Genomic DNA, 17,719 nt, shown 5'->3' on the forward strand with positions numbered 1-17,719 from the left:
ATGCTGTAGTATATTTAATACAGCAAGCTCCCCATTACCAGGGTTAATTCAGACCAGAGACTGCACAGATAATCAAAAATACACCTATTCTCATTGGAATCTTCTGTTTACTTTTTTCACAAAAGGTGCTATATGTCACATATGAAAGCCCACTTCATTACTTACACAATACTCACAGGAAACTGGCAGTTTTTTTACAAAATTATGCTTTATATACACAGTATTCTTTCATTTCACTTTTGGAAAATAATCATCCAATTTTTTTGTGTTTCTGTTTGTCATTCACTGTTGCTTAAGGACAGCTCTCATGTTTCAAGCAGTAAGAACAGTGGTATAGTCAAACGAATTTTGTGCTATGCACTATAATAAATCATATTACAGTGCCTCAGTGTGCCCGATAACAGGTCCTTTGATTGCCTCGCCTTCACTCTCTTCATCTACCAAACACACTGGTTCACAATATATGCATCAGGTAGCTATTCAAATCCCAGTTCATAGGCATTGATGTTGAACCACATCTGCACAACCAGAAATTTTTATTCTAAATTAGGGTATTGATTTAATTATAACAAATTACTTCCAGCTTCCTCCCCTCCCCCCACCCCACCCCACCCCACCCCACCCCACCCCCACCCCCAGATTGCCGAACTCTGTGTGGGTAATCTAGAAGCTGAATAATGTGCACCTGGGTAATTGGGAGCTTGCTGCATTTACTTTGTAGCCTCTAACCTGATTACCACCTCTGATTTTCATTATGTAACTTACAGATGCAAGTGTTAGAATAGTAACTATTATGTAATACATTTCGTGAGTCCTTGCTGTTGATTTTTATTGACACGTATATAGGGTGGCTATAATTAAACTGTCACCACTTGATGGCCCCCATGAAAAATAAGTGATTGAGGCACAGTGAAACTTCGTGGAAACATTTCTAAGGACAAGTGGAAGACAAATAACAAAAAAACCATTGAAATACACACATTTTAATTTCCACATGAGAGGGTAACATTTTTAATGTTGCTGAATGTGATGATTATCTGCATCCATGACAATCAGAAACCACACTAGAGATTCCATTTTCCAATTGTTTGCAGTGCTTTCCGAATGATGGACAGTGGAATGGTCAGTTGTCGTGACACATCTTGTGCACCGCTCAAAGAGCGCACATTGCATACAGCATTCTCAGCTGTGGCAGTGGTAACTTCTTCAATTATATGTGGTGCAATTGGGCATTGGCCTTTCACAGGAGCATTTCCGAAATCAGCAGTTGAAATTAACTTCCAAATCATACTCTTCAACATTGTTACGGAGAAAGGACCTATCCGTATTCCGTTGTTGCATCGATACTTGTGGAGAGCAGCACTACCGTTGCTGTTGGTTTGATGAAACAGCTTTATGATCAAACCCTGCTCACATTGTCCAGACCCATGTTGACTGTCTGCAACTGTAATGCACAATGATGCATGTATTTCAATCCTACGTTGGTGTATCAGTGCTTGGATCTAATGGCAAGTCACGACAGTAAGACTACTAACAATGCAAATCGTGCAGCACACTGTCTGATTGTCATTTCTGTGATGTAAGGTACCCACTGGTGTGTATAGTTTTCCTTCTGCACTGGCTCAAGCAGAGAAAATGTTTAATTATAACCACACTGTATATAGTGCAGCCTGTGCGTATGATGTTAAGTTGCTGCTAGAAATGTATTGCATCTCAATAACCCTAATTAAATAACATATGTAGACAAATTGTGCAAAGAATAGTAATTGTAGAATGCTATACTGATGAATTGTACTGACACAATTTAGGGCTCTTTCATTGATTCTGTACATTCTTCATATCATTTCAGTTGCTCCTGGTCATTACTTATTATCAATGTTATTGTGCATTGTACTGTATTCTCTTTGTTGCTGTTTGCCACTACCCATGACCCTCTATTTTGCTTTGTATTTTGTTACTTTTAGTCAAAATTTCCTTGGAAATCTATGTACAGTTTATCTGTAATGTAATTGTAGCTCAATTCATCTGTTGCTCTCTGCCCCTATCAAGCCCAAAATTTTTTTGCATTCTGCATACAGTAGTTCAGTTTGCAACCTTTAATTATTCTCAAAACAAAAGGAAAAAATAACATTTTATTAGCAAAGTGTAGTCTTAGATTATGTGGCTTGCAGTTTTTTGCCGGCCGCTGTGGCCGAGCGGTTCTAGGAACTTCAGTCCGGAACCGCGCTGCTGCTACGGTCACAGGTTCGAATCCTGCCTCGGGCATGGGTGTGTGTGAGGACCTTAGGTTAGTTAGGTTTAATTAGTTCTAAGTCTAGAGGACTGATGACATCAGATGTTAAGTCCCATAGTGCTTAGAGCCATTTGAACCATTTGCAGTTTTTCTAGTGAATGAGTTTTACGAAATTAGCTCACCAGTAGCACTCCATAAAGAAATGACACTGTTCCTACGTAAATTTTTGTTCGCTGCATAGTGTTTTTATTCAAAATTCAGTTTCCTGTTAATGTACATATGTTCCATTTAGCAAATCCTGTATATGTGAGTGGTTGTCCATACTCGTACCATTGTCTGTAATCCACTAAGGATTTTTGAGTGTACTAATAGTATTGAAGGCAAATTTAATTGAGAAAAGTAATTGCCAGAGTTCCTCACCAAGCAAATTGTGTAGTACAGCCAATAGTATTGCCCTTTTAGGCCTCTCACTAATACAGTTCCATTTCAGTAAAAAGCAGGAAACCCCCCTTGTCACTGAGCGAGACAGCGCAGTGGTTAGCTCATTGGACTCGCATTTGGGAGGACAACGGTTCAATCCCATGTCCGACCATCCCGATTTAGGTTTTCGCTGATTTCCCTAAATAGCTTCAGGTATATGCCGGGATGGTTCCTTTGACAGGGCCCAGCTGAATTCCTTCCCCATCCTTCCCTAATCCGACAAGACTGATGACCTCGCTGTTTGGTCCCTTCCCCCTAAATCAACCAAACCCATCCCCCTTGTCACCTAGTACCACCCAAGCCTTGAATGCCTCAATAGCACAGAAAGAAGTCATCAGAATAATCCATATATAATGAAAGAAGAACGGGGGACGTGTTATCAGAGATTAAGTCCAGGCCTTGAACTTGAATTGAATTGAATTTTTACTCTGCCAAGACTATGACTTCTTCAGCCTGAACCCTAAAATGACAATGAAACTCACTCCCCTTCCACCCCCTAACCCCCAATCATCACCAACACTCACTTGTCACTCTCCACTGCCCTCACAAACTGTGAAATATCCGAGTGAAACTTTTTAACATTCCCAAACCATTATCCCTACCCACCTGCGCAATTGTCTCTGCTGTAAAGCCTACCCCATGCATGCACCATTACTTCTGGGGCTGCGTCCTACATAAAGGACAGAAGCGATCGACAGTGCGTGACAGCTTCAAGCAACAAAACACATCCGCAGATATAGTTATGGAAATGTCCTACGTGAGCGACATCTGTGTCATTGCCTGTCTCCCGCTGCAACTGGCGACATTTGAATTCAATCGTGTTTGAAGCTTGTAACCGCAGCACGCGTGACAGAGTGCGACAGCCCTTCCCCCCCCCCCCCCCCCCCCCCCCCCCGAGCAAAGCAGTGGAGCGGATTTGACGGCAGCCATGAAATACTTCTACGATTTTAAGAAAACTATTGAGTGAAAAAATTTGATTCTTCCATGTCTTATAGGTTGATATCTTTAAACGATAAAGGTCTGAATTTATTTTCATTATTCATCATCGTTACTGTGCTGCACGAAATTGGGTACATGTCTACATGAAATTTTTAAGTATTTTTAGTGGTAAAATCACATTGTGTAGACTTTCTGTGTAGTTCATTTAAGGCCATACATTATTGCATATGAAATGTAACCAATATATCTAAACTGTGTTTAAAGTTGAGACCAGAATGATATCTCTTTGTATTCTTGAGATATTGGTTGTTATATGCACGAACGGGTCGCTCACGGCGTGTCCAAACCTTTCCTGTGCTTTGGGAATCAAGTGGTTTTAAAAATCATCGTATCTCATAAGCGATTGAAGATATCGAAACGATGATTTTTGGAAATGACAGCACGCAGAAAGGAATATTTTATCATATGATTAACACTTGATACGTTTTTGTAAGCGCGTGAGCTGAGGAAAAACAAGATCCCCTATAAATTACATCATGAGGTTTTGTCCAAATTTTCATAGCCAAACAAAGGGACTGAAACAAGTAAACCGGGTATCAAAGTGACCAGTGTGACGCCTAGATTTGCTTGAAAATATTTAACTACTTGACAGTAATCAGGCTAATTAACGAAAACGAAAACTAATGAGTTGAGGAAAAATCGAAATATTTCACGAAAAGCTGCTGCCAAGCTATGTAAATGAAGTGTCAAAAATTTCATCTGTTCAAGGTCTAACTGTTTTGCACATAAAAAGATACATTGGTGTGGTATTGAAATTTCAAAAAGGCTTCCTTTCAATCAAGTACGTTAGGAAGGCAAATGAGGAGTTGGTGAGATCATGCTTTCCGAATAAAACTTGAAAATAAAAAATGAAAGAAATCAGTCAAATATGCTATGAAATGATTTGTGTAAAAGAAATAAGTAGACCAGAGAAACATTCTATGTGCCTTTGAGTAATGAGGTGTACCAAACGTTTCCTTAATATTTTTTATTTCATACTTTTAGACAAATCATTACACAAAATGTTTCACTTTCTTATCAAAAATTTTCTATGCTTTACTTTTACACACTGTTTAGACCATTTGAAATGCTTGGCCTTAACACTGACCGCTGATGAATTACGCTCGCAACATCAAATATCTGTAAAATTTCATGGTTAATTGTAATTTATTAGGAATTTAATGTGTGTGATATACTGGGATAAGTGTGTACACGTATAAAGATCAAGTTCTTTGGCAAAACCTTAAAAATGTACTTAGCGATGCAGTGTAAACAGTATGCATAAAACTTAGTATACAGAATTGTAACTGAGTGAGTTAAGATATAAGAAAAACCTGGAATCGAACCCACGACCTTTCACATGCATGTAATCACCTATTGAAACGCTACTGCTACACCACAACTAGCTATATATTGGTACCAAGAAGATCATGCAGTACTATGTTCTTAAGACCAGTCACGGAAGATGAATTGCGGAAAACTATACAGAAACTGAAGTCCAAGAAATCAGCTGGTGATGATGAAATATCAAATCATGTAATAAAGCTGGTATGTGAGGAGATAATAACACCACTGCTGAACATAGCAAACTGTTCTTTCAGAGATGCAATTTTTCCAGAAAAACTGAAGATAACGAAGGTAGTGCCAGTGTACAAGAAAGGGTGTAAGGATGATCCCAACAACTACAGACCAGTTTCACTGATATCAGGTTTCTCAAAAATCCTAGAAATGCTTATGTATACCAGATTAGTTAACTATTTGGACAAACATAACATTCTCATGACCTCACAACATGGTTTCAGAAAGGGTAAATCTACAGAATCAGCAATTGTCAGTCTAACAGAATACATTTTACAGTCCTTAGATGAGAAAAAGGTTGTCTCTGCAATGTTTCTGGATCTTTCAAAGGCATTTGACACCATTGACCATGAAATGCTGATACAAAAATTAAGCAACTATGGCATTCGGGGGCAACCAGGTGAATGGATAAAATCATACTTGTGCAACCGCAAGCAGTATGTATCATTAGGAAACTCATACCAATCAGAAACCCAATCCATCAAATATGGAGTGCCGCAGGGTTCGGTAATGGGGCCATTGTTATTTAATGTGTTTGTTAATGATATAGGTGTTGAGGAGGAAGAAAAGAAAATATTGTATGCTGATGACATGACAATACTAAATAGTGACCAAAATATGGAACAGCTGGAGAGAAGAGCATACATATCTGCAAATGTCACAGCTCAATGGCTGTTGGAAAATGAACTGGTTATAAATCTAAAAAAGACTATGTATGCAGTGTTTAAAAACAAGGAAAAGGCTGTAGACATGGATTTAGAGGTTGACGGAACAAGGCTGGAAGAAGTAGAATCTGCTAGATTCTTAGGTATTCTTGTGGATAATGAACTGAAATGGAAAAAACATATTAATAATGTCTGTAAGAAACTGAGCTCTGTCATATTCTTAATGATGCAGCTATCACAGTATTCAGACAAGAACCTTCTGTGTACAGTGTATCATGGACTTTTCGAACCATACTTACAGTATGGAGTGACGGTGTGGGGAAACTCAAACAAACAAGAGACAAAACGAGTGTTCACATTACAAAAAAAAGCAATTAGGACCATTTTAAGAAGAAAGACCTCTGAAACATGCAGAAACTGTTTCAAGAATTTAGGTATCTTAACTTTTTCATCATTATATATATACAAAACAATAATGTACATCACAAAAGGTAGTGAGGACTGGATTACAAATGCTAGTGTACACACCCACAATACAAGAAAGAAGAATGAAGTACGGAGCATACCCCACCGACTGGCAATGCTAGAAAAAGGACCCCAGTACTCTGGTATCAGACTACTAAGAAGTCTGCCCAAAACCTTGCAAGATAGTGTACTTCACAATGAATTTACAAAGAAACTTAAAGACTATCTCATTGAAAAAGAGTTTTACAGTGTTGCAGAATACTTATGCCATTAAATTTGTATATATTGTTACTCATTATCAGTGATGTAAAAATGTAAGCTAAAGGTGTAGAAAAATAATTGATAAAGAATTTTAATACTTTGACATGTCCTATATTACACGTACATTTACTGTACATGATGTAATCTTACAGGATCAAATAAAATTCAATTCAATTCAATATCAAGCTGTGTATTTAGGAGAGTTAGTCATGTAGTCAGTTATTCTTATGCATTTATTGGCTGTTAGAAGTTCTTGATCATGTAAAAAACATTCGTATTTAATTTATTGAGGAGATAGTTGAATGCTGCTCTGTTCATTCATGTGTATTCGAAGAATTTGTCTGGTGATCTTCGTAGTTGGTGATATTTATGAAATTGTCCATTGAGATTCCACCTTTTATATATTTCATGCACAACATTCCTTTTTGCTTTATTTTCTTAAGTAAACTTAATTTTGTAGCCTTACTCTCCAGCTACGGTATTCTATAGTTTAGGAGAGCCGTTTTACAGAAACAGCTGGTTGTCTTTAAGCAGCCATCTTGTAGCATGACTTGGTCGCTCGGATGCAGGACACCCGAGTTTTTCGCCCGATTCTGCTGCTTGTCACTGGAATGTCATGTATCCAGAAGTCACTCGCTGTTGGTCGCTTCTGTTGCTCATGTAGGACACGGCCTTATTCCATCCTAACTGTTGGTAGATCCTACAAAATCAAGGGCAGAGCAACTTGTGAAACCATGCATGTTGTTTATTGAGTAACTTTGTTCACTGCATGGTGGCTATATAGGCATGACTGCCAATAAATTGACTGAGCACATGAATGGACACACAAGAAATGTCCACCTTGGGGGACACACAAGAAATGTCCACCTTGGGGACACCAAGTTTCCAGTTGCTGAGCAGCATGCTTCACAGCATGACTAAAGAGACAAAGTGCCAGCTAATGCTACACTACAGAGTCATAAGGAACCTCTTACCTGAACTTAAGTTTCCTTGAAATCCAGAGATGGGACCTTGCTCTCCAACAAGTCCTTGCATTGTGACACCCTATTAGACTTAAAATGTGTACAAGTGTGAAATTTGGATTTTTTGCCTAAAAACATATTAAGTTCAGAAGAATAATAAATAGTGCTTTATTCAAAATATGCTCCATCATTTGATATAGATTTTTCCCACCTTTCGGGCAATTTGTGGATGCCACACCATAAAAGTTTTCCCCTTTTTCTGCGAACCATTCATTGAGTCACTTTTCACATCTTTGTTATAATCAAAGTGCTGCTCAGCAAGTGTGTGACCTGTCGATGCAAACAATGGTAATCGGAAGGAGCCACATCTGGTGAGTAAGCCACATGGGTTAGAACTTCCCAACCCCAAGTACTTCCAACGTGTCACAAACTGGTTTTGCCGTATGTGATGGAGATTTTTCATGAAGAGAAATGACTTTGCGTTGTCGCTTTCGGTATTGTCGCCTTTTTTCGAGCAGCTAATTGTTCAGATCGGTCAGTTGTTGTGGGCAGCCCAAGTTTTCACAGCTCATAACAGACATTGCCCCTGTGGTCCCACCAAACACAGAGCATCCCTTTTCTGCCAAAGCGATTTGCTCTTGCAGTTGAGGTGGATGGTATGCTTGGGTCTACCCATGAATTTTTGCGCTTGGAATTCTCAAAATAAATCCTGTTTTCATTCCCTGTAACTATACAATGCAAAAATTACTTCCTTTTGTACTGAGTGAGCAAACTGTCTCATGTGTTTTTGGCTTTTCCATATGCCTATCTTTCAACTCATGTGGTACCCATCTACTGGTCTTCTGAATCTTTCCCATCACTCATAGCCAATTGGAAACAGCTTGTTGACTTAACGACCAATTGCTCAGTAATTTGCTTTTGTGTTTACCAATCATCTTCGTTCAACAGTGCTTCCGTTTCCACATCTTCATTCTTTTTTTTATGTTCCTTCTTTGCAACATCAAAGTCACCATTTTTGAAATCCTAAATCCGTAGTTCACATATATCTTGTGATGGAGCATGTGCACCATAAGCTTCTCAAAGTAATTGGTATGATTCAGCAGCAGTTTTCTTCAAATGAAAACAAAACATTAATGCTGTCCACAAATGTTCCTTGTTCGGTATAAATTTCAACATACTGAACACAACATCACAACACTATGCACACACTTTTCCAATTTCTCAATTGTGTGCGCCTCACACTTGTTAATGACACAACAAAATGGCACAGTGTCAAATTTTTATAGCACCAACTGCATTTGTGTGAGATTGTTCTCTGAAATCCACATTTCGTATTTGTACACTTGGTAATCCCCATTAACACAGCCCCTACCCCCTTCTTCTTTCATAACACTTTTTAATATTGTTAGGGTTCCATACCTCAGTTTGTTAAAACAGAACCTCTGTAGAGTCACTTTGTGGCCTGTCTGTTAGGACACTTTTCGCTAAGGAAGGAATGGAGGTATCAAGTATTTATGTCAAATACTGAGGTCCACAGGATCGTGGTGGTGTAAAAAATTTGGGCTTCTGAGTCAGTGCGTCCAAAGAAATTGCCATTTATGTCACACATTTTGATACTCGCAAACTCAGTCATCAAAATCTATAGATGAACTACCTACATACGTAATTAATTTTGTACGGAACCCTCAGAGTGCTAGGTCTACTTGCACTTGTCCATTTTTGTCCTAGTTCTTAATTGCTGTATTCATTTCTCTTCTGCTAATCTGTCTTATCTGTCTTTACTTCTCACTCTGTCTTTATCATTCCCAGCACAGTTCCTACCAATGGACCAACTCTGAGCTACTGTCTCTGACACATCCTCCTTCATCTTCGCCTACCCTCGCGCTCACTGCAGATGAGTGCTTCTCATCATGATGCCTGAGTGTTCTCCCATTCATTTTTAACCTCCCCAACATATCCCTCTCTTCTTCTTGAGACTAGAGCTAATAGTTCCAAAAGCTACAAAATGTGTCATTTTTATACCTATCGGCAGCACTATGCATTTCACATAGTGAAGATAAGTGCTTCGAAGTGCCAATACATTGTTTTATTTGTACCTTAATCTAGTAGCATATAAACACCCAGCAGAAAATTGCAAATATGTCTTCAAAATTTTGTGTTGTTTATAAAATGTTGATACAGTCATGTTTTTTAATGTGTTTCAGGTGCAACACTTTGACAGAAAACGCAACTACCTGAAGTTCAAAGAGAGAATCGAGAAAGAAGGGTACGAACCAGTTAATGAAAAGTGATGCTGACATCATAAATGCAATTGCTTAGATGTTGTGATCTGAAATGTTGGTTCAATCCTGTTAAACAGATCAGGGAGGGCAAGTTTGCTCATCAGTTATGTTCTGAAACATTGCCAGCATCTTAGTTCTGTATGATAAATAGTACTCGTATCAAATCGGGAAGGGTGTTGGGGTTGGTAGTTGTCCCCATAGAGAAGACTGTGCCACTTTACATCCATTGTGAGCAAAACTCAATTTGTGAAGGTCCACCTACACATAGAAATGAAAGAGAACAATATTTTGATTTGGGAGATATTAGATCTTACTTGGCAAATGGAACAGTGATAGGATAGGCCATGAAAAGCATTCAGACGTAAATATGGGACCAACTTATGCTTGGTTGGGAAGTGGTGTAACAGAAACAGTCGTGAGATAGATTTGAAATGAAACTGTTATGTCACTAGTCATTTCTAGTCTGGTTAGTGTGTGCTTGTTTTGCCCATTAGGAATGTGAGGATCAATTTATTTGTTAATATGAGATGGTTTTTCAGAAACAAGTGCCATTTTTCATGCTGTTGTGGGAGATGATAGTACAGGGCAATTCAAATGAATATAGTGACTACAAACAGTTACAGTTATTTAAAGCGTAGCAATTCGTCAATAATAATTACAGAGAATGTAAAAAAATGTTCAAGTTTTTTATATAATTATGTTTGATATGTCTTCCGTTGGGTACAAGGTCAATATTTAAGTGATAATGCATTTCAAGTCATACATTCAAAGCACATTTGTAGTCACCAATGAGAGCACATTTGAAATGTGCATTTTCAGTTCTGGAATTGTTTTTGGAAAAAGAGGTATACACGTGCATTTTCAGTTCTGGAATTGTTTTTGGAAAAAGAGGTATATACGTGAGGTCTTTAACGTAACTCCATTAAAATAAATACATGGATGTCATGTCCAGAGATCTAAGTGACCAAGAGCAGAACACAGCATTGTTGTGTCCTGTACAACCAATCAAACAATTTAGAAATGTTTGAAATCCATACCACGATGTAGTGGTGCTCTATCTTGCTGAAGGATCTAATCAGTGGAAATCTTCTCTCCACTGTGATGACTGAATGGGAGTTGTTAAATTCTAACATGTAGAATGCATTCCGTAGGGGACCCACCATTTACACTTACGACACAAAACATTTCAAGTACATATCACAAGGCATGTACCAGTTTTCAGTTCACAGCACTTGGCTAAAAATCGGAATTTTGAACTAGTTTTACATTCTCTATAATTCTTGACAATTAATCGCTATATTCATTTTGAATTGCCCTGTAGTTACTGAGCTTTTTAAGAAAGTACATTGTTTCTTTTGTGCCAAGTGAAACTTGCAGCACTCTTTAAACCACAATAGAAAGCTGATAACATTTGGAATATATTTTTTACGCACACACGTTTAATTTTTAATGTTAGCCCTTATGTGAAATGTGTAATTTAAGCACAACTTTTTATGTAGGTGACATTAATTCTTCTTTATATAGCTGGAATCTGCTAGTAAAGGAAGGTGTGGAATTGGCAGTGCATGAATATATAATGTAAGTTTGTGTCAGAATTCAAAACACAAGGAGCACCTATTGTTAACTTTATATACAGTGAATTTATTTAAGCAATATCAAATGGATCTCACTTTAGTAAACATTTTTATGCTATTGTGATGGCAAATGTATGTCAGATATTCTGTATGCTTTGTCAGAAAAGCATACACGTATACATTCTAAAGAAGTTTATGTATAAATTGATTTATCATAAAGTACTATCAAGAAAGTAATTTTTTTTACATTGTGGCAGAGCAGTTTGAAGAAAATGTATTGTGTTGTGTTGGGACTTCATTCAGTCATGGAAATCTGTTAATACTGATGCTCTTTGCTAAAATTATCATCTGTCATTTGCATGTTAATATGGCAGACATGTTAGATAACAGCCATTGTCTAAACAAACATCATTAGTTCCTGTATAACCAGAACATGAATAAAACTGCTTCTCTAGTTGCTCTTTTGTTTTATTTTTTACCTTGAAGAAGAACACACATCTTAATGGCACATTGTTGCTCTTCTTAATAAAGAGTACATGTGGCTACTTTCTTAATGCCTCCTCATTTAATATGTTTATCTTTTATTTTGCAGTTAGTGTAGCTCTATCTACAATTTCCTGGTTTTATATGCTTTCATCGATTACTAAGTCATGTAATTTATCAAATACATAAGATATAACCAGGTTTTCAGCTTCATGGCCAGTTACTAATATGCTTTGAATGAAATGTATGCTTTTACTTCTTTTCTTGCTTACTAAAAGACATCATGTAACTTATGTATACTACATGTTAGTGTAGCTGACTTTAGACTTCTTAATCTTAAATTAAGAAGGCTTTTTGTGTATTCTACTGGATCACAATGAGAAGTACAATACACTATACCTTAATCAAAATAACAAAGCTATTGACAGTGGAACATGGGAGGAGGCAATGTTGCCAGTTCACACGTCTATGTACACAATTTGACTAGGTAGCAACAGCTGGGCATTTCAGTTCTGGATAAATCCACATTTCTTTCATTGTGATACTGTTTTGCATTGCATGGTGGTAATAATCTTATACTTTTCTGAACACTTTTACAACTTGTTAAGACATTCAGCTGTGTAAAATGAATGTGCAGCTTAGAGAAACAGTGCATATAACAAAAAGCAATCACCATTATTACACTACCAGCCATAAATGTTGTCTGCATTGACTGTGGCAACTGATTCCTGGGGTAGCATAGAAGATGTGACTAACCTCATTTGGTTACTTTTTTATGGTAACTGTCCCAGGTAAACAACTCTGTTTCAGTCACTTCGTTATTCTGATGCAGATATAGCTAGCAAATGAGTTTTGTAACACACACATATCGTCTTCTGGTGGCAAAGTGAGTTGATTTTGGATTGGGGCTATTTATACAATACAGCACAGCAAACAAGAATTTATGGAGAAACAGGTACCCAAAAATTCCTGAACTAAAAAAAATGGAAAGGCAAAAGGCTGCAGAAGAACTGACTCTTTGCTCATGTTGAAAAGTTTACAGAGATACAATCCTCCCTACTTTGTAAAAGGAGGGGGGGGGGGGGGGGGGGAGAGAGAGAGAGAGAGAGAGGGAGGAGTGGAAGAGAGGCACTATAGTGCCCAATATTACTGATGAAAGATATTTATCAATGGGTAGGGGCTAACAGATAATATTTTGGAATGTGAATGTATATGGCAGAAAATTTGGAGACATCACATTTTCATGTAAAATCCAAGTGGAGAGCAAGCAGTTGTACATCACATTGTGAGAGTATAGATGTGGAGACAGTTACCCAAATGAAGAATAAAAATGAATAAAAATTATTTGTATTTAGGATGAATTGCAGCTTCATTGAAATCATTTAAAATGTAAAGGCAGGCATTTCATAAGTGCTCTGTGGAAAGTAATTAAACAAAAACATAATTGGAGGTAATTCTTTAAGAAAATGCAGTCATTATTAAATTATTGCTTTTTATGTCAATACAAAATACTTGTCAACAGATCTCTATTTTTAATGTTGTTCCAATCTTCAGTCCAAAGTTCCTGTTTGAACCCACTTACTGTATTTGAGTGTTGGTCTTGATATCTGTAATTATGTTGTACATAAAATCACAAAGTGTAACAAACGCAGAGTCAAATAACAAATTGCTCCTTCTTTACTAGAATCAAAAGTTAGTCAGTAATCTCAGTGATAAAGAACCAAAGATATATTTTAATGTTACAGAAGACAGCTGTGCACAGAGTGAACACGTTATTAATGTGGTGTCACCGCCAGACACCACACTTGCTAGGTTGTAGCCTTTAAATCGGCCGCGGTCCGTTAGTATACGCCGGACCACACGCCACCACACGGCAGGTCTAGAGAGACATACTAGCACTCGCCCCAGTTGTACAGCCGACTTAGCCAGAGATGGATCACTGATAACTGCGCTCTCATTTGCCGAGACGATAGTTAGCATAGCCTTTCAGCTACGTCATGTGCTACGACCTAGCAAGGTGCCATAGCATTTGATATTGAGATTATAACATGTACCGTCAAGAGCGATGTACACCAGTTGTGGATTAAAGTTAAGTATTATATCAACTACGTACTTTATTTGCTACTATTAATTCCCTTAACTGTTCCAGACCTTGCGCCAGTCAGCGTGTAATTAAACGCGTGCATTTCGGCCTCCTCTAGCAACACAGTGTTGGCTCTTCTGCCAACACTTCAATTAACATGGAAACTTTTACTGTATGATCATCAAACATGGTAGCATTAATGTCCAGAGTATGGGGTGCACGATTTCCATACATCACACTGCCACCGTCCAGTTCTAACTATGGCCACCAGGTGCCGTGATCAGTCATCATGATTCATAGTCTCACACACCTGACCAGTTGCAGTGCAATTGGTGCACTTGTTGACGTGTCAGTGTGAGCTTGGACAAAAAGAGCAGGACATTGTTGGTGAAGCTTTATTATTAAAACAACAGTAATACTGTCACTGCACTTCGAGAATATCACTGGCTGAAACAATTATGGAATGGTCCTCTTACTGCACCTACTGTGTGGAGCTTGATGAAGCAGTTCATATGCATCGCTCCAGGAAGAGACTGAGGACCGATTGCATCACAGATGGTTGATGAAATTGCTGTTGCTACGGCAGACAACACTCACTGCAATTTCTGATCATCAGACAGGGTGTGTGCTGTGTCACAACAGTTGAACATCATGTGTTCCACTGTACCGAAGGTGCTTTGAACGATTCTGAAATGATATCTGTACAAGATCTGTATTGTACAGCAACTTGTGTCATAGGATGCACAACTACCTGTTGACTTCGCTCTCCACTTTCTCGCAAGGGTTGAAGTTGACAAGGGCTGGCCCTGGACTGTCCTATGGACAGACAAAGCTCATTTTTCTCTGACAGCTGAGGCGAATACACAGAATTTTAGAGTGTGGGGATCTTCACTTCCAGTCACTGTGCATGAAGTTCCTCTTTGTGGTGAAATTATTGGCCCATTCTTTTTGAACAGGTTGGCACTCAAGGGCCAAAGGTACGCAATGTAACTGGCTGGCATTACTGTGTTATGCTTCGCCAGCATGTCATACCTGCTATGCAGGAGAGAGACACATTGAACTCGCGTATAGTTTTTGCGCTAGATGGGCCCCCACTGCACATCGCTAGTGAAGTTCACCTGCGTCTCCGAAACACATTTGGAAACAATCGAATTATCAGCGAATTGTTTACAAATACTTGGCTGCACGATCACCTGATCTCACTTCCTGTGATTTCTGGATGTGGGGCTACCTGAAATACAGGGTTTTACCTAGGAAGATTCACACGTGCTGATCCCAGGTGCAGCATATCAAGAGAGGTAGCTAGCATACCTACAGACATGCTTCGTTCTGCTGTGCAGAATGCAATCCTGGGCTTTCAGACTCTTCTGGACACTGATGGGCACCATATTGAGTGCCTTTTGAAGCAGTAATGAATAGTACAGTACATAATGGTATGATGTACCATAGCACCACATTAAAACAGTTTCAATTGAATTGATTCTGCATTATTTCTTGTCCCCATGCCCTTGAAACTAATGCTACCAAGTTTGGTACTCGTACGGTAATTTGTTTCTGTGTAATAAAGTGTTACATTGGAAAAGTTGAATTATTGCTACCCGGTACATCTTTGGTTCCCACATTATTAATATTGAAAATAAGACCACCACTATTCAAAATAACAAGCTCACTGTTGTCAATAGATCTCCTCCAATTCTGTCAATCACCCGGCTGACTATTCCTTGCTGATGTAGGATGTGTCCTATCAAATGATACCTTCTTTTACTCAAATTGTCTGTTAAATTCAGTTCAGTAAATATTCATTAGTCATCTAATCTATGCCTGTAATCTTCAACCTTCTTCTATAGCACATTTCAAAAGCTTCTATTCTCTCGTTATGTAAACCATTTATCATTCATATTTCCCTTCCGTACAAGGTTACATTGCAGAAAAAAATGTGAGTTATCCACAACAGACTTTCTAACACTTGCATTTATTTTCAGTGGTAACAAATTTCTCTTTTTCTGAAACCTTTTTCATGCTGTTGTCAGTCAGCATTTTATATACTTTCTACTTCTGCAATCATCACTTATTTTGGTGCCCAAGTAACAAAACTCATCTACTATTTTTAATGTCTGATTTCCTAATCTAATCTTCTCAGCATCACCTCTATTACACTTGTTTTACTTTTTTAATGTTCATTTTATAATCTCTTCTCTGTTCTATTCAGCTGCTCTTCCAAGTTTGTTTGCCATCTACAACCGAATTCCAGTTTCATTGGCAAACCACAAACTTTTTCTTTGTTCTCCCAGAATTTTAATTTCCTTTTCAAATTTCTCACTAGTTTCCTTTATTGCTTGCTCAGTCTACAAATTGAATGCTGTTAGGAGTAGGCTACAACCATGTCCACTTACGTCAGAATTAGTGCTTCCCTTTCATGTTATTAGTGTACAGATTGAATGCCATTGGGGATAGGCTACAACCCTGCCTCCTTTCCTTTCATGTCCTTGGACTCTTATACCTGTAGTTTTCTGTACAAGTTGTAGTTAATTCTTCGCTCTCTGAGTTTTATTCTTGCTACCTTCAGAATTTCAAAGTGTGTAGTCCAGTCAACATTATCAGAAGTTTTCTCTAAATCAGTAAATGCTATAATCATCTTTAAATATTTTCAGTCTGCATTGTAGGGTCAATATCGTTACACGTATTTCTACATTTCTCTGGATCCAAACAGATATTATCTTCTCTGCCATAGGTTTCTATCAGTCACCTGTAAGTTATTTGTTTCAGTTTGTTTCAACTATGACTAATATTCACACATCAAGACTTACCTGTTTTGGCATTGGGATCATTATAATCTCCTTGGAGTCTTGGTATTTTGCCTGTCGTATATCTTGTAAATCACAGAGTACCATAGTTTAGTGATGGATGGGTCTTCCAAGGACTGTAGAAATTCTGAAGAAAATGTCATCTATTCCAGGCACCTTCTTTCGACATGATTTCTTTCAGTGCTTTGTCAAATTATTTTTTCCATCTTCACCTGTTTCCATTTCCATATATAGTCTTTCTAGTTTGTTTCTTTTAGTTAGCGTGTCTACATATTCCTGACACCTTTCAGCCTTTAGGAAGAACATGGACTAGGAGAATAGAATTAAAGGGAAAGCTGTGTGCTAGAATTATGAATAGAGCACAGTTTAATCATTGCAAATATTTGGTTTTAGGGGTCATGAGAGAAGGTTGTATATAGTGGAGAAATGTGGAGGTACTGAAAGGTTCCAGATTAAGTATATAATGGTAGAACGGGATTTTGAAACCATGTTTTAAACAGCCAAACATGTCCAGTAGCAGTTGTAGATTCTGGCCATAGTTGACTGGATTTGAACTGCAGCTTACAACTTGAAAAAATAATACAGAAAGAGGAAGTTAAGGAATTGAAACCTGGATAAAGTAAAGGAACCATTGGTTGTGGAAGATTTCAACAGGAGAATTAGGAAACAAGTCACTGATACAGGGGAGACAAACGAGTAGCTTTGAGAGATTAAATAGTGAAATCAATAAAGGATCAAATAGTTAAAAGGAAAAAGTGCAATAGATATCCTTCGGGTTACCAAGGGTGTGTGCCAATTTACTTTGGCTACAGTAAAAGTGTGCTACTGTATTGTGGTACAGGGATTTCACTGTGTACCAGGATGGTAGACA

At 38.0% G+C, this 17,719-nt stretch overlaps 1 protein-coding gene across 1 annotated transcript in view; it reads left to right on the forward strand.

Annotated features, from left to right (window-relative positions):
- Nucleotides 1-17,719, forward strand: part of LOC124716914 — a 381,964-nt gene that overhangs the window by 35,632 nt on the left and 328,613 nt on the right. The window contains exon 3 of the mRNA XM_047243483.1: nt 9,827-9,888. The gene's annotated coding sequence lies outside the window, so the exon portion shown is untranslated. The remainder of the gene's footprint in view (nt 1-9,826; nt 9,889-17,719) is intronic.

The sequence above is a fragment of the Schistocerca piceifrons genome, chromosome 9 (genome assembly GCF_021461385.2).
Source record: "Schistocerca piceifrons isolate TAMUIC-IGC-003096 chromosome 9, iqSchPice1.1, whole genome shotgun sequence".
Lineage (NCBI taxonomy): Eukaryota > Metazoa > Arthropoda > Insecta > Orthoptera > Acrididae > Schistocerca > Schistocerca piceifrons.